Below are 6,565 nucleotides of genomic sequence, written 5' to 3'. Positions count from 1 at the left end.
GTGCAGGGGAGCAGATGACTTTAGTGCTGCTCTGGCATTAATCCCAGGAACCACTAGCAGTAGCGGGGCGCCGCCAACCTAACCTAAACACAGGTGCTTCATGACAAACCTTACTAGCATGTTCAGCTGCATCATGTTCTGGCACTGTATTTTGAATGACATTAATTTATTAAAAAAGACTGAATCCGACCGCGTTTGGGCGTGCTTTCCGCACTTACGCCGCACACGCTCTCCCGCCCGGGGGCTTGGGGAAGGCCACTTGAAAGGCTTGAGCTGTGAGAAGCCTGGAGGCAGGCATGTTAGCTGGGGGTGCTTACTGGCCACTGAAAGCTGGAAACTGGGCATTCGAGTCAAGCTGAGGAAGAGGGGAAACTTGAATCCCCCGCCACGCTCTTCGTAAGTCAGCATTTCTCCAGTCAGGAGACAGATCCTGAGCTGCTGAAAGTGAAGAACAAGGGGTGCTAAAGAGGTAAGGAGGAGTCTTTTCAGCAGCTCAGAAGGTGGGGGAACCTATTTTCAGTCTTCATTATGGAGAGCAGATTGATTTATTTCATCATCCAAACTGCCACTGGCTTCTCCTTAAATCTCTTTCTTATGCCAGTGAATACAACTGCAGCTTTCATGAAGATGACACCTAGCCCTTTTTGTGGCTAGGTCTCAAGTGGGTTTACAAAGCTCTGTCTTGTACAGTTATTACAAGGTTTTGATTGCAAAAAAGACTTTATAAGAAAGTGAAACTCTCCCTCCTGCTTTGAAATTTTGTTTCATGTAGGGATTTATAGGACCCAGAAGGGTGATGGTGGCCACAAGAAGCAGCAAGCTCCTGTTTTTCCTTCCTGGAGGTGCCACAGCATGTTTGCATTTAGCATTACATCACTCTGGGGTTTTTTAAATGCCTGAACTGCTTAGGTGAGAGGGGAGAAGTGACTCAGGGGATCCTGCTGCTAGGTCTGTGTAGATTGCTTCCATGGAGCCTGGGACATCTGGTTGCAAGGCTGGTCAAGGACGTATGCCTTAAAACAGTGAGAGTGCTATAGAAAGCCCAATGCAGACACTGGCATTAGAATAGAATTAACAAGGTTGGAAAAGACCTTTGAGATTGCGTCCAACCCATCATCCAACACCATCTAATCTACTAAAGCATGGCACCAAGCACCCCATCCAGTCTCCTGCTAAACACCTCCAGGGATGGGGACTCCACCACCTCCCTGAGCAGCACATTCCAATGGCCAACCTCTCTATCTGGGAAGAACTTCCTAACATCCAGCCTAAACCTCCCCTGGTACAGCTTGAGACTGTGTCCTCTTGATCTGGTAGGACAAGGCTGTCTTGAAGTGTAGATGATCTATGGATGGTGAAGGAGCAGAGTGGATTTGCTCTGGTACTGAAAACTTGCAACCTGAGTTTAAAATCTTATCTCTGGTGCCTTACCAAAGGGGGGAAAAAAGAGAACCAAAAAGGTAAATCTGAAGAAGAGATAGGGGACTGAAGTGCAGTGGCTGTAAGAGTAGCTTTACAGAGCCTGCAAAAACTGCCCTTGATGTAATACATTTAGGGTTTAAAACACTGCCTCCAAGACTTGCTGCTGCTCTGCATGTTCTGTATTGTTGCTAGATCCTCTGTGCATTGATGTGGTCCAAGATGCTGTAGTCCCTTATTTAAAATGAATGTCCTCTTAACAACACAGTACTGAAGACTTCTAGTGACTGTGCGAGCCCTACTTACTATTAGCTCGCTCGCTCACACAACTAGGTGCTGCAGTCAGTATTCAACCCAAAGGAAATGGCTGGCAAATGCAATTCACAAGTCTGAATGTCCATGCATAATCTGAGAGGGACACTGGAGGCCAGCTGTTGGCATGTGCCTGGAAATGGCCACTAGCAGCTGAATGAGAGAGAGACTTCTGTGGGAACAAAGGCAACAGCTAAACACAGCTCTCATTTCATAAACAGAGCAGGTACGATTAAAGCCCTCGCAGTTCTAAACTGGCACCTCACTACAAAGCTTCAGCCTGATACCAGCTTATTAACTTGTACTTAGCTTTGAACTGCATTTACATTCAGGTTTCAATGAATCAACTTTACACATCCTTCAGCTTTGCTATATTTGTGAAAACTTTGCTTCTTTTCCTGGTAGAGCTACTTAAAATTGGGCCTACGTAGTTCTACTTCCCCCCTACCTGAAGTCATGAAAAGCAGCCATCTGGCCTCTGCTGTTTTGCAAGGCCTCCACTCATTCTCACACTTCTTTCAGTACCTAACTGCAAGTTTGGTTTTCCAAGAGAACCAGGCAGATGTAGGGTGGTGAATCATCAAATAGTTTGGGTTGGAAGGGACCTCCTGTGGTCATCTAGTCCAACTGCCCTGCAGTGAGCTGGGACATCCTCCACTAGCTCAGGCTGATCAGTCTTGTCAAGCCCAACCCTGAATATTTCCAGGGATAAGGCCTCAGGGATGCCTCTCAGCTGCTTAAGGCCTCATTGAGCTTGGCCTTGAACACCCCCAGGGAGGCGGCAGCCACCACCTCCCTGTGCAGCCTGTTCCAGAGTCTCACTGTCCCCCTACTGAGGAACTTCCTTCTAAGATCCAGTCTAACCCTACTCTCCTTCAGCTTCAACCCATTCCCCCTTGTCCTGTCTCTACCCACCCTCCTGAAAAGTCCCTCTGCAGCCTCCCTGTATTGGAAGGCAGCTCTAAGGTCCCCCCAGAGTCTTCTCTAAGCTGCACAACCCCAGCTCCCTGAGCCTATCCTCACAGCAGAGGAATATGGGGAATCAAGGAACTTGAGTAACGTCCACTCTTCAACCGAGACAAATGACCCATCTCTGTGTTTCTTTCTTTCTATAAATCCAAAGACTACTTCTAATGCTTGACAAAAATTGGGGTGAGGACCAAAGCCAGTGCAGAACTAGAGCTCTGTGCCTGCTTTTTAAGGTCAGCCTCTCCCCTGCTCTCATAGTAAAGACTCGAAACGCCATGAAGCAATTTGTCACACGTCTTTAATCACAGCACAAGGATGTAGTGTTTCTGCCTTTAATGAATACTCTGTGTTGCCCTTCTGAATGAAAACTAAATACCTGCAAGAGAATAAAATTACACTTCAGGAACAACATGATGTAAATGGATCTTTCAGTGGGTTTGCACAACTACCTGCATGGGGTTGGATAAAAATTCGCCATTTTAGAGGCCTGCAACCATTTTCTAGACACAAGCTTCACCTAATTCACAGCTGAATGCTCCTCCAGGCAGTTAGCTCCCTCCTCCTGGAAACTGCAGTATACCAAACCATTCTCAGCTAGGTGCAGTGGCAGTGACAGCAGAAGTTTCCAAAGAGCTCACTACGGCAGAGAACTGGCTGCACAGCAATCTGGAGGGGCTCAGCATCCTGGGTGGGAGTAGATCCCCCAATGCACGTGAACCATTTACTCTCCCAAATAAAACCCACATCAACATTTTACACTTCATACCTAAAGCTCTCGCCCCCTAAGAGAGGGCTGGGACCTACTAAGGTTTCAATCGGTTCACAATGAGCAGCACCCAGAAGGGAGTAAAAAGTCACACTAGAGGGATCCTCTTGTCCTAAATCTGCAGAAAGCAAGACCTGTAACCAGCTGAAATGGAAGAGAAATGGCAAGAAGCCTGCCAGTGGATGATGAGCAGCTACCAGTCTATGAAACCCTGAGGCTGGAATGAGTGTCTTGAAATAACACAGCTTTTTGAGCAGGCAGAATTTGAAACAGGCTGGACCTATTTTTCAAGCAGCACAAGATTAAAAAAAGACCCCCCAAAATAACAAGCCAAGGCATCAGTTGTATGTTCAGTCATCAAGCAACAGTCTCTGTGCTCAAAACCCACATTCACACCTTCACTTTCAGAATGAAACACTGCCACGCTGGGCTCTCTGCTTAGGAATCACATCCATGGCAAGCAGAAGCTTGTTCAGGCAAAATACAAAGGTGCTTAAAAAGCTGTACAAGGTCAAACAAGTGCAATGTACCAGAGCAGAGATCTGAAGATGAGAGGTGTGTTTGTGCTGTTTCAGGAAAGGTGTCGGATGTGCACAGCAGTTGAGGGCAGGACATGAGAAGCGTTGATGGAAAATGCTGAGCATGGAGTCAAATGGAACAGTAGGTCAACAATTCTTAGTCTCGTGGGGAACTTGTATCTCCTATCTGTGCTCAATAGGCAGGTGCTGAAACGCTGGCACATACTAAAAGCAGAGGCTGATGGAGATGGAGAGGTGTGCTATTGTGTGACCTGTAAGTCAGCTCATGCTGCTCACCGACAGCCAGGAATCTCTCTGCAACATACAGCATGGCAGAGCTGTAACAACAGCTTCACAGCTCCCCCGGTAGAGGCACTAGCTCAAACTCATCTGGGACTTGGGTGCTTCTTGCAGTGCAGGAATGGATGTCAGGGCTGTGGACATGGGAGATGATTGCCTGTCTTGCTGAGTAAGTCATAATCCTTGCAGTGGACATTTTAAGACAGAGGGGAGGAAAATAAATTAGCATTTGGATTTGCACTGGATTTAACTAAAGAGGTTACAAGCATTAAATCAAGAAGAGGACTGCTTGAGCTTAGATGAACTTCAGAGGCTGCATGCATTCCTAACAGCCCCAAAGTAGATTTAAGCAAATATCAAAGAGCAAACATAGGTGTTAATGAAGGCCACACATTATGGAGATAGCTTCATAACTCCACCCACACAACAAGTTTTAATCAGTGGATGAGTTTAAACCCCAGTCCAGCTTGCTAGCAGGATGCCTGTTCATAAAAAGATTGGAAATGTATGCAAATTTCTTATTCTAACATGTGTAAAGAAAGGAAAACACAGGAGTTTCATGCTGGCTCCACAACAAAGGCAGCTGGGACAATGAGAGAGACTACAGAGAAAGATCTGCCTGGTCCTCCTGCCCCTAGGAGAAAGGCTGTGAAGCAGCCCGACAAAGTCCCCATACAAAACAACAAGCAGCCATGCATCACCTCAGTATTGCAAAGGGCACCTCCTTCTGCCTTTCCTCAGATGAGGCTACCAAAACCACCCCCAAATCCAAAGGAGTCAGCTTTCTAATGAGCCTGGGCCAGTGAGGGAGCTTTGAGATTAAGAGGAATGCAGAGAGCTCACAACTCAGCTCTAAATGTGGGGCACAGAAGTGTACAGAAACTACTCAGGTGAGGAGATGACTGAGACAAGGATATGGAAAAGGCATCCTTGAAGGTCCTGCTTCTGTACCCTGTTCATGTAAATCCCAACCACTTGCCTGGCTCCTAGAACTCACCATTCTGACTTTCCCTAGTGTACCTGAAGTTGGAGTTGGTTTTGTAGGTGTTTAAATCCTTTATGCATCTTCATTCAGCCTTCACTACAATCTGAAGCCTGACCACTTAAATCCCAGGCAGCCACTTGACAAGTGATTACTTCTTATTCTTTTCTTATCCCCATGCTGAATCAGAAAGGTCTAGCCTCATCATGAATAAATGCAACACTGGTCTTACTTCACCACAGCTCTTCTGCACATGAAATATTCCTTAGTCTTTGAAAAGATTAAGATATCTGTTACAGAGCTGTGGAATGAAACAGAAAAGAGCATCAGGATATTTAGGAGACACAAATACAGCCACAGACCAGGAGCAGCAGCTGCAGTTCTGCACCTTTCACATTTTACTTCCATGTCAGAAGCAGAGAGGTAAAGGCCCTTAAGGGCATTTTTGCCCTTCATAAATGAGGCTACTCAAACTAGCTGTATACTCTCAGGTTTTCCACAGCCACTGGATCTCATTGGCACTGGGGAAAAAAAAAAATCATGAAGGTTTTAAACCAGATCCTGTATTTTTGAATTGCTGCTTGAAGCAATGAAAGGGAAACTGAAGTGGTTGGCCAGCAACTACATGATAGAGGTGTGGCTTTACTATTAGCCTTTAAAATGCACCTAAAGATCTCAGAACTTAATTGCTTAAACCAAATTACATTCAAGCCTTCTTGTTTATCTCTTGTACAGCTGCTGTATTTTAGATGAGGAATGAAAAGAAATAATGATGACTTGAAATCTTGGCCCCAGAAGAGAAGGTGGCAAAACACAGAGAGAAACGAAGCAAGCTTGAGCGTTTGACAATGTAATGTAGAAAATGTTAACAGCTCCCAAGTGGGGATGGAGAAAGCAGAGATACAGAGGCACACACATGGCCAGAAGGAGGAAATCATCTCTCTCAGAAGCAGGAAATGAAGGAAGTGGAATACATTTGCATACAGAAGACAGTGCATGCGTGTTACATAGGAACTAAAGCATTACACCTCAGCTTTTCACATAAAGCTGTTGGATTTCTTCCCACAAGGGTACCAACTGAGCCACCCCAGTTACCCTCTCAGTTCCAGTGTTACTTTCTTTGTGGAAAAAAAGAAGTAGTATCCAAACAGAACATTCCCTGAGTCAACACAGAAAACGGGTAGAGCTGATTTTTGTCTGGAAGAGTCTGCCCAAGTCCACTGGTAAGGCCCCAAAAGCCAGGCAGAGCTTGCTGCTGTGCTAGTTTTGCTGCTTGGTACTCACACGGAGGTAACTACA

The sequence above is a fragment of the Dryobates pubescens genome, chromosome 38, assembly GCF_014839835.1.
Source record: "Dryobates pubescens isolate bDryPub1 chromosome 38, bDryPub1.pri, whole genome shotgun sequence".
In the NCBI taxonomy this organism is placed as follows: Eukaryota; Metazoa; Chordata; class Aves; order Piciformes; family Picidae; genus Dryobates; species Dryobates pubescens.
This window is presented reverse-complemented; position numbering follows the sequence as displayed.